This window comes from Arachis hypogaea, chromosome 4, assembly GCF_003086295.3.
Source record: "Arachis hypogaea cultivar Tifrunner chromosome 4, arahy.Tifrunner.gnm2.J5K5, whole genome shotgun sequence".
Lineage (NCBI taxonomy): Eukaryota > Viridiplantae > Streptophyta > Magnoliopsida > Fabales > Fabaceae > Arachis > Arachis hypogaea.
The window spans coordinates 3,436,199-3,455,326 of NC_092039.1; the positions used below are offsets into that span (position 1 = coordinate 3,436,199).

The following is a 19,128-nucleotide window of genomic DNA, read 5'->3' on the forward strand; positions in this document are numbered from 1 at the left end:
ATATCATATTTAATATTTATAAAAATTTTAAAATTTTTAAATATTTAAAATATATAAAAATATTTATAATTAAATATAATAAATTTAAAATATTTTATAATTTTATTAATAATAAAAAATTATTTATATATATAATTATGTGTTAACAGATTTTTTTTTTCACTCCTACTTGTGAGTTTGATTTGTTTGCTTTATGCAATCTTACTTTGGTAACTTTAAAAAAATAATAATAATAAAAAAGAGGTTTTTCTTTTCATGGAATATTGTCACATCATAGGCAGGACTTTCTCCCTGTGATGCTTCCAAGTTGCTTCCAATTTGTCAATTTTCATACATGGTTTCGCCAATGTAAAACGTTTTGCTTTTGCTTCATAGAAAAGCTAAATGTGTTCATCATAACCCGTAAGACCTTTATTCCTCAACTTGGTTTTTCTATTACATTTACATTTTTTTTTATTGCAGAGTATATACAATAATACAACATCTTTTCTTTTCTTGATTATTTTTTCTGGTATTTCTTTTTCTTTTCTTGATAATAAATTAATAATACAATATCTTCTTTCTTTTTTTTTTGGACGATTCAATGTATTTTTTTTGGTCTAGATACAATATCTCTTTTATATATATAACTGATATTTCATAATGGGCCAGGCCCACTGTATATTTCTCTACCACAAGTTATAACTGCAAAACGCCAGTTTTTGTAAACCAATTTTAAACTCCTCGGCCCAAAAAATGAAAAAAAAAAAACAATGCAAATTTGTCTAACTTAGGGATGTTGAAAAAAAAATTGAGAAAATAGAAAATAGAAAAGAAATACTGCTTTCTTTAAAGGTTTTTGTTTTTTAATTCTAATCTAAAAAACCTCTGTATTATTTTATCACAAATCTTTAAGGTAGTGAATTGATGTTAATTTAGTTAATTGTAGAACAAAAGATGAAGAGATCAGAGAGTAGAGATATCTTCTTGACTCAAGCTTGGAGAACCAAATGCAATAATTCCTAAACAATATTAATAAACAGCAATTATTATACAACATGTATATGATATATAATAATACATTCTTAATTGAAAAAGATTGATCTGAAAAACGAAAATGAGACAAATAATAATGGTGAATACATACCTGAAACAAGGAAAAAAGGTAAATTAATAACATGGGCTATGCTTTGGTCTCTGTATATAACATGATCACTTATATTTACAAAACGTTAGGAATGATTTAAGTATTTAACTAAGAATTTTTTTTTTATAGACTCTGAGTGTAAAATCATTTTACATGTATATTCAATCACATAACGTCACATTAGCAAAAATAACTATCTTTTTATATTAACCACGTGAATGGTCATAAAAAAAATAGTTGTAATTGCACGATTATGTATAACGTTTTATAACGGATAGCCCACGGCAATACAGATTTCCCAAAACACTTTGTCTTCCACTTCATTCACATTAACTTTGATTGATTCCACTTCTTCATCATCATCAACAAGGAAATCAGGCGATGAAGAAGAGAATTTCATTTCTTTTGATGAAATACACATATGTGAATCATTATGATGATCATTGTTGTCAGATGTGCAAGATTCAGCATCATCATTATTAGTAGCTTCAACAGGGCAAAGAGTGATAAAGAATCCTATAGTATCTCCCTCAGAATCTGCAGTATCCTCAATCAGCAAAGAAGGTGACAAATCCATCATCATATTAACATTCATTTGATCTACTTACTTTGATATTTGATATGATGTTATTCTTCTTCAGAGTAAAAAAGAGCAGCAGCTATATACACATAACACATTATTTGTATGTTTTATGAATGGTTTGCAGCACTCGCTAGTTGAAGGGTACTACTCATATAGTACTATTTATTATGATGCAAATTTAATTTATTTATTAAAGAAAATAATGATTTGTTCAAACTATGTTTGTTGGTAAGATTTGTTGAAGTCACATCTGACATCATCAGTCATTGATTTTTAGAGTCGTGTGTAGCTAATAGCTATAAGTTAAGGTAGTTGGTTTTGAATTGGATGAGGGGTAATTTCAGTGCATGAATGTAAATTACACACGTTTCTTATGCCTTGCACATATATTTAGCTTGTGTTTTAAGTTTAATTAATTACTGTCTTTTTCAAACATAAGTTGGCCAAAATAAATATCAATAAAAAAAGTATTTAGATTTTCAATTTTATTATTTTTAACAAATTTGAATTAGTCTAGTGGTTAGTTTATTAATCTGCTTAAATAAGTGTTAAAAATTTAAATTTCGTCTTGTACATACAATAATTCATTGGCAGTGACATATTTCTCTTTATCTGTCTCTCACTATTTTTGCTAGAGAGAAAAATATTATCCACATAAAAATTTTAAGATATGAAGAACAAGTGGTAAATTTTATGAAAATATATAAATTTTTAATTAAAATTTTAAAAACATTGAATTTAGTAAAATAAGTTTATATGTTGATGATTAGGGATATGACAAAGTTTAATAATGCAAACTGCACCCAAGGAACTGCCGACGCTTTGGTGTCAAATCATAATTAAGGTGAGTTCATAGTGCTTTAATTTGTATATAATGGTTATGTGAGTGTCATTACCATATTTGCTTAGACTTATTTATCCCTAATCACATGCTTAATGTGCCCTTGTGTACCAAGCTACACTAAGATTTACCATTATGAATGATTTGAAGAGATCATGGAAGATCCATAATCACCGGTAATTAGCATTATCACTTGTCAAAATCATACGTGTAGTGACATGGATGTGTTAATTAGGTTTAGGTACAAAGATAAATGAGTTAGAAATTTCCAGATTCTTTTTGTTACCTGAAAAGATGACGCCCTCATTACGTCATTCATTTCAAAGCCCTTTTGTTAATTATACTCCTTGTTAATTTTTCATTTTTATTTTTTAAATATATATATATATATATATATACACACTAAAATATTATATATACATTAAAAAAATCAATTATTAAATTTATTATTATATATTCATGTATAAATATATGTATTATTTAATTTATTTTTAACATATATTTTATATAAATAACTAATTTAATAATAAATTTTTTACATATACATAATATAATAATATAGTTGAAAATTCATTAGTGGGGAAGGTTATGTGTGATTAAAACAATCCTCCATGCTTGTGTGGACACTCAAAGCTATACAAAAAATAGTTCATCAAAGTCAATTAAGAGTGAATCGGATGAGTCCATCTCTTCTACTGCGGTACTTGTACTAGAAGAGGGAATAATGTGCACGTTTTATTATTCAATAATTTTTTAATAACATAGATCAAGAGATAGATTTATTACTTTGTTAAATAACTTTCAAGTCACAAATATAAGCTATCTTTGGAAAAAAAAATATACATATAAAAATCATTAATTTAATAGTATTTAAGACAATTTACATTTGAAAATATTATAATAAATATTTAGCACATAGTTAACTTTTTTTGTAGCACATAGTTAACTTAAGTGTACTATTGTTCATACCCTGACCCAACGCTAAGATTCAGGTCCAAACGACATGTCCAATCCACAGGGTTGAGCCTCACAGTACACCGACCTTCTCCTGAGAAGTCGATTCTCACCACGACTTGCTCTAAGGAAGTCGGAAATGAGGATTAGCTGGCAAATGATAACTGCCCCTAAAATCTCTCAACCCACTTCCAGGAGGCATATCGCAACTTCCCTAAGATAAAAGGACGGTTATCCACCTGAGAAAGTGGAACTACTCCAACGGTGATTATTGGTTCACCACTATAAATACACTGACACCCCTCAGGTATCTCTAAGTCCTAATACTCTCTAGACCTGCTCACACCCTTGCTGACTTAGGCATCGGGGTGTCTTTGCAGGTACCACTCCCCGTTCACTCACGCTCACAAGTCGGACGGAGGCCCCAAAAGTGCGAACCCATTCGAAGGCTTCCCTCCTCAAACGATTGGGTCAACCTAACGAATCCAGCCCATTAATCTTCGATTACCCATCGTCACAACTATAATACATTAGTAGAGAGCCAGAAAGAGAAAAAGAAAGCATTCTTAAATAAAATTTAATTATTGCCTCCTTATTCTTTTTTTTTTTTAAATAGAAACGGCGCGTGGGCCGAGTGAAAAAGAATGAAATTGTTAAGCCCATTGCCAGAAGCGTCTCTATAGGCCCTTACCAAAATTTAGTTTCATCATCCATCAGGCCCATAAAATCTTTGGACAAGCTTCACTAAATTTTGTACTTGTAAATAATAACAATAATGGATTTAGCTAATTTGTGCAATAAAATTACAAATTAAAAGAATTTTTATTAAAAATATAAAAAATTAATTTATTTATTTTTATTTATTAAAGAAATATTTAAAAAAAATAGTTATAATAGTCTTAACATGTTTGAATGATAAAAACTAAGATACACAATATGACAATACACAAGACTTGTTCTCTAAAAAGGATGAATGGAAGAGAATTAGAGAAAGAAACTAATAAACTTAATTCGTAATTAGAAATACAAAAATAAAATAAATATTCATTGGTAACAAACGTGTCTAGTGACTGGTTGTGAGAGTGGCACATTTTTCCATGTGATGTCAATGCATTTTGTGCAAAATTAAAGAGTTTGAATGTTTGATTGAACTACCAATAAGTTATTACTTAGTAACGACTTATTAATATTTTGATGGCACTATTGAATTACCTGATTTTGATGCCAATACCCATATTCCTACCTTGTTGGGTATAGTTTGATTTGATTTTATCTTGAGGTGCGTCATTTTCTTCAATTCCCACTAAAATTTCCAAGCTCAACTACTTTTTTTTTCCCTTTATATTGGTCAGCTTAATTTCGTGGTCAAATCATTCAATTTTTTGTATTAAGGACCGATTAAAGTTTCAAAAATTATTTTTTTGAGTTTTTTGAAAAAATAGAAGTATTAATATTTGATACAATTTCTAAAATTAAATTATAATTTTTTTAAAAAATATTTAAAAATTTATAAAAAAATAAAAAATGAGTTTTTTCATAATAAATCTTTTTTATAAATTTTATTTAATTATATTTATAAAAAAATTAAATTAAAAAAAATAAACACAAAATAACTTATTTATAAACTACTTTTAATATAAATATTTATTGTTTAAACTATATTTTAAAAAAGAGTTTAGCTAAATTACTTATCCAAACTAAACCTAAATATAATTTCGCTAAATAACCAACTAAGATACCAATTCACTTACGCAGTTATGCTAACTACAATGTGAGCCACAACCCGAAAAAAAAAAGAGAAAAAAGGTTCATTCTTGTTCGGAAGAAAAATGATTTAGAAAGACCACCGTAAAAAAATTTCAAGGTATAAGGCTTTTTAAGAGTTGGTATGAGAATATCTTAATAAATCTATAAGTATGATAAAAAAACAAATATCATAAATTCTTTTTTTGGGTAACCTCCTCCGCGTAGAACTCGTAGCAACAAATTATAAATAGTGGTAAAAATAATTACGTACACATTAAAATTAAAATTAATCACAAAAATTATAGTATTAAATTTTGAATAAAATAACAATTAAATTTTTTAAAATTTTAAGTTTAGACTAACTAATATTGAAAAAAACAAATATTAATTTAGTCCTTTATATATAGTAACAAATAATGAATACGTTAAATAAATAAAGAGCAGATAGTTATATGTACTATTAACTATTATGTTGTTTATATATGCAGTATACTATTAATTATTGTGTTATTTATCTATCAATTTATCGCATAAAATTTAACACTGTTATTTGTATATACTCTTAACTATTGTGAAGTGTTTATTTATAAAAAATTATTATGTAAATAATAAATTTTTGAGCAAAATTTTACTTGTTTTAATAAAATTCGTAATAAATAAAGAATAATTAGTAAAAATTCCTTATATGAAAATCAAAAGATAATTAATATTTTAATTATCTAAAGCTATATCGTTTCTATATTCGAGATATATACATTGTAGATAATAAAATATATGATAATTTTATTTTATTTTATATTATCTATTAATAGAAAAATATACATATTTATTGTTTTCAATTGATTTTTTTCTAAAAATTAATTAATCCTAAATTAAATTTTTTGTCACTTTATTTTTAAATATTTAAATATATATTATTTTATATATTTTAAATATTTAATATTATTTTTTTATAATTGCAAATGTGATGCATGAATAAGTGCCACACTGCCCCTACCCCACATTCATATTGGTGCAAATGTCCTCTGATGGCGTGGCGTATTTAGTGCATGGATCTCTTATTATTGCATGTGTGACACACGTACGTAGTCATTCCTAACTCGATTATATTTGAAATGATAATGATAGAGTCTCTGATAAAAAAAATGAATATCCATTTCAGCTTTTGATTTTTTTTTAAAGATTATGAGATTTTTAATAAAAAATATTTTTTTTATTTTTGATATTTAATTTTGTGGCATTAATTAATTTTTTGTTGTTGATGATCTCTTTTGAAGTAACAAAGTATATTTGCATGGTACATTAAGCAATTAATATATCCATTAAGTATTGATAATTTTTTTTTGAAAGTTTCATTATTTTTTAGGTAATTATTAGAGATTATTTATTTTTTTATATTTTTATTTTTTATATATATTAACTAAATTTAATGTGTAAAAGTGGTTAAATGTTACTAATGTTTAATTTTTTCATTCATAAAAATTAAATATAATATATATTATGAGATTTAAATAATTTTGATAATATAATATCTTAACAACCTTTTAAACAACAGTAAACAAATTTTAAAATTATTAATATTTTTTATTCTTACGCAATAAATTTAGTCAATTGTATATGGAAAATATAATAAAAAATAACAAAAATTATAAATTAATAATTATCTTTAAAAGACAATAAAATTTTAAATAAAAAAAATTATCAATTCTAATTAGTACTTAACGAATAAATAAATCAGCATATCTTATGTAGATATATTTCATTAATTCAAAAAAAAACAAATTAATTAATTAGTGTTATACAAATAAAAATTAAAAATTAAAAAAATATTTTTATTTGTTAAAAATATAAAAGATTAGCAGGACTATTTATATTTTTTAAATAAAATAAAGAATAAAGTAATAATTAAATCGTTAAAGATGTTGAATTTGGATTAATTAGTTCTTTAAAAAAAAGTATCAATTAAGTTCTTCAAAATAGTAAATGGTAAATATATATGCTTTTTTGTCAATAAATAGTACGAAACAAAGTTAAATTATTCATGTATTTCATTATTTATAGTGGTGCATATTTTGTTATTGTCACATAAATATAAAAATGATGTAGTTTTAGATAATAAAATATTATTATCTTTTAAATTTTTATATACTCTTTATCAACTGCTCTTTATTTATCACAAATTCTATTAAAATAAATGAAAATTCCAAAAAATTTAATCTATATATTTATCTTTCATAAATAAATACATTAAAATAATTAACAGTAGTCAGTACATATAAATATTATCGTTAAATTTTAATTGATAAATTTATAAAAAATTATTATGTATCTATTATTTACTATTTTAAAAAACTAAATTTATTATTTTAAAAAACTAAAATAATATTTCTTTTTTAAAAAACTAATTTATTCAAAATCAAAATATCCACTAACGTAATTATCACTTTACCCTAAAACAAAAATACGAGAAAAGACGGGACCAAATCGTAGTCATATGCTTCATATAACTGTGACACGACGTTGTAAAACATTTTCATGCACGCATTTCCTTGATCAATATTGGAGGATCCTAGGTGAGAAATAAATGGAAAATTCCTAATATATAAACTCCTAATATATATATATATATATATATATATATATATATACATTATTTTGTAAAATATATATATATAATTACATTATTTTGTAAAAAAATACATTATCCATTATAAAAATAAAGACGAGAAAAAAAATTATTTTAATAAACACTAAATACTAACAAAAAATTAATTAGCAGAAGAGATTAAAAATTTATAGAAAATAGTACTCTATAATTTGAATCATTCTTTGTTAAAATTTTCTTATTATTTCTATAATTATTATTGCTATCAGTTTTTTATTTTCAAAAACTTTTTAATTTTTTGTCCTCTATAATGTCCAATACAGAGATATAAAAAAAATTATAAAAGATTGTCCTCTTCTAATATCTTTATTTATGCAAATTTTATTATTCCATTTTATACTATAACATTCACAAAAAGAGAAAAAGACTAAATTTTAGAAATAAAACCATATTATACCAAGATATAAAGGATTATTTCATTGTCATTTTTACATTTTGAACACATTATTAAAATATTTAATATCTCTAATATTTTCCATCATCTCTTTATTTATATCTCCAACAACTTTTTCGTTTCAACTATTAATACAATTGTGAATAGTCTTCATGTCATTTTTCTTTTATTATTTAAAGGAATAAAACCTAAATTTTTTTTTATTTTCTGTCATGGTTAAGAAAAGTAATATCAAGAAAAAAAAATTAAAAAAATTGCTTCTAAATTAAGAATAAAATTATGATATATATAAAAAAATATTGATGACAGCACAAAAATTTTATTAAATTAAAAAATCTAATAGAACAATTTAAAAAAATACGTACTCTTACTCCATGTGAGAAACACAAAAATTTTATTAAATTAAAAAATCTAATAGAACAATTTAAAAAAATACGTACTCTTACTCCATGTGAGAAACTTCATATATATATATATATATATATATATATATATATATATATATATATATATATATATATCCAATGTATCCATACACGTTTAAATATGGATCTAGGTATAGTAGGGACAAATTCGTGAATCAACATTGAATACGATAAAATACATCAAATATATCCTAACTAAAATCTTTTACTCGTGGCTTCCAAATTTTAGTGAGATTTATGCACACTTTTTAAAACATTTAAAATAGTTGAAAATAGGTTGACTACAATTGATCAGATAATCTAAAAGTGGCATGTGTAACAGAATTAATATTTAGATTTAGTTAATATGTATTTTTATTTTTTAAGAATATATAATAAATTTATTAAAAAAATTTAAATATTTTTATTTAATAAATATAAAATAAATATATTTAATAAATATATTAAAAATTTAAATTTTTATATTTTTAATAATTTTTTTAATTTATAAATTTAATATATATCTATAAAGTACAAACACAGAATAGATAATATAAAAGATTTTGCTTTAAATTTTTTTTTCTGTAATTTTTTTTAATAGGCTGATCTTAACAAATTTAATGTTGGTGCAAATTTTGAGCTATGGGATAGAAATTTAAGTTTTGTTTTATCTCTTTACTATTATTTTGAATTAATATTTAATTTAGTCTTAAATTTATATGTAAATTTTATATTAGTCTCTACAAATTAAATAAACACCACTCTTTTTGTGTTTGTTTTGTATCACTCTTTTTGAGAGATGTTGTTTATTTACTTTTCTTCTCAAAGCTTTAATATGACATATTTTTAGATTATTTAAATTAAAAACTAAAATAACTTCATTTTATATATTTTGATGGAATATTTAGATATTTATATCAGTATTTTATTAATGTTTGTATGCCAAAAATTATTCTAAGAACTAACATAAGTTATATTCACAAAATTTAAAAATTAAATAAAAGTAATTAAAACTTTAAAATTAAATAAAGTGAAGTATATCAAAGAAAAAAAAAAGAATATAGATAACAAAGCACACATTGATAATCTTATTGTTCTACAACCTTAGCTTCAATGTCCACTGATATAATAATTCCCAATGCTAAACAACATTAAGATTTTACATTATTTTTGTATACATTATACAAGGGACATTAAGGCTAACAACATTTGTACAAAGTTGGAGATGATAAGGCATGGTAGATTTTATTTCATATTTATGACCTCAAGTGCTTCTCTTGTTTGTCCAAGGATTTTGAATACGGCCCCTGCTACGTGAGATGGTGTGAGACCAGCCAGAGATAATTGGTCAGAAGGCGAACCATGGTCAATATAGCAATCAGGTAGAACCATTGGCCTCCACTGCATTTTAATATATACATTAATAATGTGTATTTTGTATTTTAATATATTAATAATATAATTGATAATTAAAAAATTAATTTTATCTTATTTAATATTTAAAGATAAAATTTGATTATTTTAATTTTTTTTGGTGAAACATTTTAGTATTATTATTATAAAGTATGCGTTGATACCTTTAAGTTTCCATCAAGAAGGCCATCAAGGGCCATGAACTGAGCAACATGAGAAGCAAATCCTCCGATGGATCCTTCTTCCACGGTGATCAAGACCTCGTGAGATTTCACAAGGCTGCGAATGAGGGAGTGGTCCAACGGCTTGCAGAAACGTGCGTCCGCCACCGTCACTTGCAAGCCGTGGAGTCCTAATAAGGATGCAGCGGCTAAACAGTTCTGAACAGCTGTTCCATAGCCCAAGAGGGCAACCCTTTCGCCTTCAATTAATACCCTACCTTTTCCAATCTGCTTAGGTTTCAGAACAAAGACATTAAATTGATTTGAAAATTAAAATAATTAGCTTTTAATCTTCATAATTCTCATTTACCTCGAGAGGAGTTCCTTTGTTCCCTGCTGGTAGTGCAACGCCAACACCATTCCCCCTCGGATAGCGGAAACAACTTGGTCTATCATCAATGGCGGCGGCAGTAGCAACCATGTGAAAGAGCTCAGCTTCATCAGACGGAGCCATCACCACCATGTTTGGGAGGCATGCCATGAAAGTTACATCGAAAGAGCCGGAATGTGTAGGACCATCGGCTCCAACTAATCCAGCTCTATCCATGGCAAATCTTACCGGAAGATTCTGCAGATCCACATCATGCACCACCTATGGAACACAATACATTGAGTTATGAATCAATTTCAAAGCAACAACATGCTATGCTATGTTACCTGGTCATAAGCTCTCTGAATGAATGATGAGTATATTGCACAGAAAGGCTTAATGCCTTCACAAGCCAGACCAGCAGCAAATGTAACGGCATGCTGTTCTGCTATCCCGACATCGAAGCATCTTCATGGGAAGCGTTTATGGAAGAAATTTAAGCCAGTTCCACCTCCCATTGCAGCATGGATTGCAACTATGTCTTTGTCTGCTTCTGCTTCTGCAATCAAAGCTTCTGCGAAATAACTTGTGTATGACTCAGTTTTAGCCGTAGCCTTGAACTGTTTTCCAGTTGCAGGGTCAAACTTAGCAACACCTGCAAAATGAAATCAATCACAAATATTTTATGTTACTAAAGGATTATTGTTTTTTCTGCAGAATATTTAAGATACAATCTTCCAGTCTACTTCAATGTCTTCCTAATTCATTCCTGTTTTTATTAAGGCGAGGTGGGTGGCAATAAATTGACATGCAAAGAATTTTATGTATGCAATCTCTAATGGCAGAGTGGAATTTATTAGTGTTAGGCTAAATGACCAAAAGGTGATAAATTCATTTGGTGAGTCTCCATTACCATGGTACTTGTCTGACGCTTTTTCTGCATAAGGATATCCACGACCTTTTTCTGTTATAACATGGATTAGCACAGGACCGGTTGTTTGAGTACTTTTGGTTTCTTTGAGAACGGAAATAAGATCATTTATATTATGACCATCAACAGGGCCAATGTAATAAAGTCCAAGCTCTTCGAATAGGGTAGATTTCGAGCCATTAATCATTCCGCGAGCATATTCATCAACTTTTGCAGCCAACCCATGCATGTGTCCGCCAATTTGTTTAGTTACACCCTGCGAAAAGATCACATTGAGTACATAATCAGTTTCACCAAAGCCAAATAAATATTTTTCATTAGTGACTTATAATTTGCTTACCTTTGCAACTTCTCTGAGATCTCTGAAAGGCCTACTTGATTGTAGCCTGTTGAGAGCACTACTCAACGCACCTACTGGTGGTATGGGTCCATCAAGAGTTGCAGTTGGGAGAGAGACCTGTTTATTGTCATTTAGTATAATAACCATGTCCGAATCAAGATATCCAGCATTATTCATTGCTTCATAAGCTTGGCCAGCGGTCATAGCGCCATCGCCAATAACAGCAATTACAGTGTTTTTTTCTCCCTTCAAATCCCTCCCAACAGCCATTCCTATTCATACAATAATGAGATTTTCAAATTTCAATAGCATGGAAATTTCTATGTCAAATAGAAAATAGAAAATAGAAGAATTATTACCAAGTCCTGCTGATATGGTCGTTGAACTGTGACCCGTGCTGAAACAATCATATTCACTCTCAGACCTTTTGGTAAACCCACATAATCCATCTGTTTGCCTTATGGTATACATTTTATCCCTTCTACCGGTGAGAATTTTATGAAGATATGACTGAAAAATTCAATCAAAATGTTTGTTTATAAAGATGACCATTAAAAAACAAATTTTAAAGAAAGAGTAAAATCAAAACATACTTGATGACCAACATCCCACAAGATTTTATCCTTAGGAGTATTGAACACATAATGTAGAGCAACAGTGAGTTCCACAACACCGAGGTTTGATCCTAAATGACCACCAGTTCTAGAAACATTGAAAATAAGGTCGGATCGCAACTCTTTCGCCAGTTGTTCCAATTCCTGTATAAATTGTTCGTATTGTTTTTAAGTAATAAAAAAATTTTATTTAATTTATGATTATTTTGTTATAAATTCATGCAGGGTAATTAAAATAAAATTAGATGGTTTGTTTAGATATTATTGTACCTTTGTAGAGAGATTTTTCATATGAATGGGATAGTTTATAGTGTCTAGTAGTGGTGTTGGTGGTCTCTGAGAATGATAATCTTCTGTGTCAGATAGTGATGCATGAACACCACACCATTTTTTTCTCCTCTTCTATAATAATGAATGAAAACCAAAAATTAAAAAACAAAGAATGAAATTGGATAACTAGTGGAATACACTTTTAAGTAAAGAAACAAATAAACAACAAGAAAATAAGGATTTTCTAACCTGATTAAATCTGTGCTGGGAATGATAAAATTGATTAACACCCCATTGAGATGACGATAATAATGATGTTGCATAGTGGAGAGGAGAAGAGAATATACACAGAGAAGCCATTGTAGAACAACAACACTACTTAAAACTCTAAAAAAATTGTCTAGAAAGACATGCACAATAAAGGGATCAATGATGGTGTGCATGCATATACATAAACACTAGTGAAACAGTAGCAATTACATGCACAACAGAAAGTGAAAGTGATTTGTATTTCTGAAAATATGTAGATGAATAAGAGAGTGGAAGTACAATGAAATGAAGGTGATAGGAAATCTATTTCACCTTCAAAATGGCATTGGAGTTTGGTTATGATATTGTCTAGGAATGAGAAGTGATGACTTTATATTGTTTCAGTATTGATTCTAGTGACGAGTGTAGATTTTTACTTTGTGCGTTGGTGCGAGTTGTCTCTGTTTTTTGTATTGGACCACACGCACTCAAAATCACATTTAGGATAAATTCATCCATATAAATTATAAACAGAAAATGATGGTGAATAGCTAGATACAGTTAGTGAATTTAATTTTAATACATTAACAAATTATGTTGTATGGCTTTCTCTTATATTGAATATATTTGAGTACACTCTTTATCATATTAACTCTAAATTTTTCTGGCCTGAATTTTCTTTAATTTATTTTACACAATTACTCAATTTATTTTTTTTATATTAATCATATTTGCTCATTATAAATAGAAGTACCAAGATTTCAATAAGGAGATACCTAGCATGTGATATTGAACTATTGATATATCCCTTTCTTATCTATGATATGTTGTTATATGAGTTTGGTCACAGTCATTATACTTGGCACAGTAAATTATAAAATACATACATGGAGACCAATGAATTACCCTAGAAGTAATAACCCATTCTTCCATCACATGCACTTATAATTACCACCTATAATTATATTATGTCTATTCTATTTTTTTCATATTTTTCTTTATTAAGAATTAATAATAAGATGTATTTATTTTGACTATGTATTTTATTAAAAGAATGATATATATTTTTATAAAAACACCTATTATATTAAGTAAAATTCTAATAAAAATAAGTTTTTTTTAAATTGAATTGTATAAAAATGTTGAAAATGACAAAAAATAAAAAAATCAAATTGATGTTGAGATTATTCCAAAATCTAAGATTTGAAGAACTAATAAATTGAATTGTTCATTAAATCAGATGTGATATTGACAAAACATTAGTACAAGACATTCAACAGAGACAACAATGCAAAATACACGATAATGAGACAATATCCTATATTCATCTAACAATCTAATTATTTTTTTTGCTGGGATTCATTTTAACTTTTTTTTTTCTAAAGAAAAAAAATATTGTAATTAAAAAAATTATTTAATTTTCACATAAAAATCTCATTTTAAATTGAGATGTACTAATGTTATTTTATTTTTCTCATAAAATATTAATTTAATAATATTATCAAATTTATCATTTTATCTACAATTTTCAATTTTTATATATTTTTCTTCTTTCTCCTTGGTGAACAACACCAACGAATTCCGTTGGCGAATCTCCTTAAATCTATCCATATCCCATAGAAAATCAAAGAAAGCAACTCTAAAAATAAAATACATTTAAAGAGTGAGTTTACAATTTTTTTTATGGCAATTTTTTAGGTTATTTAAAGAGTGAGTTTACTTTAAAACTTCAAATTTTATTTTTTGATACAAATTTTTTAAATTAACATGTGCAAAATTATTTTTCTAAAAGAATTTTGCTAACAATAACATCTATTAAAATTACTTAAAATAAAAGTGTTTACATTTTTTTTAATAAATACGTTATAAAAATATTAAAAACATCTTTTTTTTAATATTGACATTTTGTCTTCAATAGCTAAATCATGTAGAGAAATTAGACGATAAACGTAACGTTATCCAGCACGAGTACGGTCGTTAATGGGAAACAAGTTAGGAATGATCTTATTCAAGTGAAATGAGTTTGACGCAATTGACTAGCACGAGAAATTTCTTTCTACTTAGTTTTTTTTTTTTTTTCAAAAAGAATAGTTAAATCATTCAAAAATATTTAGTGTGAAGTTAGCCGTGAAAATTGGTATTAGCTTAACAAAGAGAATGGCAGAAACCATAAACAAGACTATAAAGGCAGGAAGACTGATGAAGGAAATCAATTTTTGTAATGCACTTATATCTAGATAACTAAGTCAAACAACTCAGTTAACACTTTAACTTCAATTTGTTTTTTACATAAAATAATTTACAATAAAAAGTTGGTTAGCTATTTAAATAAAAAAAAAAAAAACTTAAATGGTTTCGGATAAGGTAATATTTGCAAAATTTAACTCAAATCACATGGAAACACGACCTTTTCTTGGAAGTCTAAATACATTCAATTTGGCCACTGTCATTTAATAAGAGAGTAAGAAAAATCTTCTACATGCAACCAGATTAAGATCCGCTTTCTGTCGTTGATTGTCCTGTCTTCTTCTCTTAGCTTCTCCATTGATGATATACAACTAGCGGATAGTGAAGAACCAACAAAACAACAGTGTTCTTCAAAATCTATAGCAGCTAGTTATAACTTATAGGGATGTTCTTCAATACCTGTTGCAACTAGTTATATTGATGATTTAAACAAACATATTATAGATGATAACATTTCTGCATGTGACCTTTAGATTTAAGTAATTTCAAAAAGATGAATTTTGTTCTGAATTAAGAGTCTCTATGTAATAAAGTTAAAATTGAAAAAAAAAAAAGAAATATACTATAGCAATATATAAAAGATATAACTATTTATATTTAAATAATATAAATATTTTAGGTATTTGTTGTATTAAAAACATAAAAAATATTTTTCAATAATTTTTTAAAAATATTTTTTTATAGTACTCCTAAAATGTATTTTTTAAATACATGTTAACAAGATCCATATACAGAGTTAGGAGTAATTTGTACTTTTGATGCAGAAAATCATTTTTACTTATATATTTTATTTTTTATTTATACAAAAAGAGCTAAGCTTGTAAGATGGAATAACTTACAGAGATGCATGCAACAATTTATTATTTATAGATTTTTTATTTTCACTTAAAAGAGAAATTTAAAATAAATAATGCCAAATACCACGTTTTATCTTAGATGATTGAAATTATAGAATTTGGCTTGCTGTTGGTGTTTAAATTTAGAAAGATATATAAAGTTAATATTTAATTAAATAATATTCATTAATTTTTATTAAATAATTATTTTTTTAGTTCTTATTTTTTTTAAAAGTTTAAAATTTATGATTATATTTAGAATTCAAAAATTTAAAAAAATAATTTTAAAAATAAGCATTATTAATTGAAAAATAATTAATTTTTAATTAAATTCTTTAAATTTTATATAACGGTTTATGATTTGAGTGTTTTTAGAGTTAACCAACTTGTTTTTAATGTGATTTGCTCATAAATTTTAAAAAGTAAGTGTCCTTGTAATTTCTTAGAACATATATTTAAAATATATTTTTTTAAAAATAGACTACAAATCTTTAGTTTTGACGTACTGTTTTACTTAAATTTTTGTTCCATTGTTTACAACAAATAAATCAATAATTTTTTAGTTTTATATCACAATCTTAATTTAAGGAGCATGTACGACTCTTTTTGTGGGTATCTCAAGGTCTTAATTGTAGTTTCAAAAGTAAAATTAAAGATAAAAACAAAACATGTATGATATCAGAGGTAAAATAAAATGCAGAAATTAAAAGAGAAAATGAGAAGAAGATGAAGAAGAATAAATAAAAAGTAAAGAATTTTGATTAAAAATAGAAAATAAAGTACAAATTTGAGTTCAAATTTCAGAGGAGTTATTTAAGATTCCCAATTTTACTCTGTAATGCAGAACTAGGAGCGTTTTGGATTTTTAAGTGGATTTTTAAGTGTAGCAAGCAATGTGACGATTCTTCATCATCCCCATAAAATGTAGTTAATGACTTAGGAAACTTCCATCCCTCACGCAATTCAGTTTGTTGGATAAATTCGAAAAGGAGATATAAATTGAAGTTGATTTGCAAATCCAACATTAAATCCCAATCTTTTTAGAATTTGTTGAATCACTTGATTGACATCTTGTTCCCGATATTATTTTGCCTAAGTCTTTTCAACATATTATATTATGAGCATTCTGACCATGTCTAGAAATATAAACATCATAATTAGAAATAACATCATTTTGGTTGACATTATCGAATCTTAAACCATAGTTGTCATTTTCTTCTAAGTTTACTATGGTAACAATTCTATTAACTTGCATGTTTAACTGTTCAATTCTAATATTTGTGTTTTCTAAGAAAAGACTCAAAACAGTCACATTTGTTGAATTGACATGTTCACTAGATCATGGTAGCTTTCACCCATCTGTTGCCTAATGTTTGCTAAAGATCCGACAGTTTGACTAGATTGATTAACAGCCATTGCTCTTAACATGTCAGGAAACAAACACAGGCCTAAAATTTTCTGCTCTAGTAGTAGTAGGTGTAGTAGAATTATATGTGCTGTTATTTCTTAAATTAATGGCAAGTGGCAAGTTCTGTTGTGATATATGTGAACTTGACACCCCGAAAACTAGTACATTTGACATGACATGCGAATTTTGGTAAGGAAGATTTTGAAATATTGAGTAGAGAGGTATAGGCAATCCTTGTGTCACCATGAAGGGGACATACCCCGGTGACAACCCATAAGGCGGCCACCCCACGGTATTTATGTGAGTTGCATTTAACCCTAGATGGGCATGGCTAACGCCATCATGCCTTACTAACGGTAAGGTAGGCTTTGCGTTTGAAATCACAGGAGAATTTCCGCACTCATTTCCTCTAGTCTCTTCACTAGAAATAGAAGAAGATGCTGTTGAGTTGATTTTTTATTTAGTCTCTAGAAACACAATCTTACCATTATATAACCACATGCAATTCAAAGCTCCTGATTTTTTTTTTGACAAACTATAATGTCAATTTGTTTTACTCAAATTTTGTTAATGTTTAAAAGAAAATGTGGGTATCTCAATGTCGCAATTGTATCGTCAATAAGAATTAAAAATAATTGAAAGTAACAAATAAACAAAGAAATATAAGGTGTTGGAGGCAAAATAAATTACAGAAATTAAAACAAACAAAAAATTAAAGAGAAGATGAAGAAAGAAATATAAACGTAAAAAGAAGAACAAGTAAAAGTAAAAAAAATTTATTAATAAAAACAAATAAAAACAAATTACAAATGTTTAAGTTTAGAGAAATTACTTAAAATTCTCAATTTTACTCTATAATACCAAAAAACATGTACTATCAACTTATTTTCCCTCGTTACAATTAGAACTCAACTTTCTTTATAGTTTTCAAACAAAACTTTAATATTCAATATTCTTATGACACTGATTAAAAATATTATAAAAAAATTATTAAAAAGTTATTTAAAAAATAATTATTTTATAGTTTTTATATTAAATATATGAAATACTTTTTTAAAACTTATTATTGTCTTCTAAACAAATAGAATTAGAATACTTTTTAATTAATTATTGAAATAAAATTTCTAAGGTTTAAATGAAATTAGTCTTTTCATGTCACAATAGTTGTTACAAAATAAAATAAATGAAAATAATATTAGAAAATTATGTAAATATATAGAATTGTTCTTGTTTTTTTTCAATTAATTGAATAAGTATTTAATTTATTATCTTTCTTAAAATTACTTAGTATGAGTAAAAATTAATTAAAGAAACTTAAAATAGAACAAATATTTTAAAACTTTAATAAATAATATACATGAAACACCCACTGTAGAAAGAGACCTAGCAGATTGATGTTTTTGTTTGTTTACTCTCGAATTTGGAACATGGAAAACATATTTATGAAGATGCTAATAAAAAAAGATTGGATCCGAATTGTAAGTAAAATACTACCATAGATTAGGGTCCACTGAGCTGTTTTCAAAATGTCAAGCCCAATTCAATCTGGGGTCACTCTATTGGGCTAACAAGATTG

General features: G+C 26.3%; 1 pseudogene; it reads right to left on the bottom strand.

Annotated features, from left to right (window-relative positions):
* Positions 1-9,753: 9,753 nt before the first annotated feature.
* Positions 9,754-13,460, bottom strand: LOC112795794 (1-deoxy-D-xylulose-5-phosphate synthase 1, chloroplastic-like; annotated as a pseudogene).
* Positions 13,461-19,128: the final 5,668 nt, after the last annotated feature.